Genomic DNA, 1166 nt, shown 5'->3' on the forward strand with positions numbered 1-1166 from the left:
ACAAGATTATGGCTTCAAATGCTGCTCACAGCCTTTGTCACATAAAGTATCCTCACCTTTTCTGTCACTACTGATTATTTTCAATTGCGCTGTGAAGCAGAAATGCCATAATCTTGGGAAAGTAAATACGTTCTCAACTTTTGAAAGCGAACAGCCAAAAGGCTGACGGCAAGCATTAATCACAAAGATGAGACTCAGAGGTTCACAATTACTCATGTTATCTCTAAGTCTCAGCCACTTTATTACATAAATCTCTTCCTCCCTCTGTGCAACAAAAACACACACACACACACACACACACACACACACACAGCAAAACCGTGGCATGGGATCAATTGTTATTTTTATTCCAAATCAATAAATGAAAAAGGCTTCAAACTGCTGTCCCAATATGAACCCCTATGGCATCATAGATACAAACACAAAGACACACACCCACACAAACAGGCCCCAGTTGTGTATCCTAACACAAGAACTATATCCAATTAGTGTCAGCTTTGGTCTGACTTGAGTACAACATGGACCTCTGCTGTTGCAGTCCTTTTGGTCCCACTGAGCTAGACAAAATCCATCAATTTACCAACACTACTAAATCCATTTTAAAATGTCTCCCTTTGTCTCTTTCTCTCAATCAATCCCTTTCATGTTTTAACAGTTGAGGGGCTTTAGACTTTAAGATATTCTAGATGAGTATTTAGTGCCACAAAAGGTCACAGCCTTGATACTTTGGCCAGATGGAAATAGTGCAAGATGTTATCAAATATTAGTCCCTGGGTGAGAGGGAACATTTTTGGTTCTGCACATGACCTGAGCAGGGAAAAGGAAATTTCAGAACATGATTCAGCAGCAAGTTAAGCTCAGATTACACCGATTGTCAATTTGACCCTATACTGACGCATGTAATTGGAGAAGTCGGAGGGACCAAGTGTGTGCACATCCAGGCAAAATACTCAGGTAGACAAAAATACTTAACTACAGGGCACAAAAGGAGGTCTGCACACGGTTAGGTTCCAAATAAATCATTTTTCTCTCACCTCACAGCCCATGTAGCACCACGTGTTATCACTTGACAGGAAGTTCCGTACTTCGGTCACGTGGCGACAAAGGAGCAAACTACCTCAGCTGAAAAAGACCACCACAGGAGACTGAAATGGACGTGAGCAAAG

The sequence above is a fragment of the Sander lucioperca genome, chromosome 18 (assembly GCF_008315115.2).
Source record: "Sander lucioperca isolate FBNREF2018 chromosome 18, SLUC_FBN_1.2, whole genome shotgun sequence".
Lineage (NCBI taxonomy): Eukaryota > Metazoa > Chordata > Actinopteri > Perciformes > Percidae > Sander > Sander lucioperca.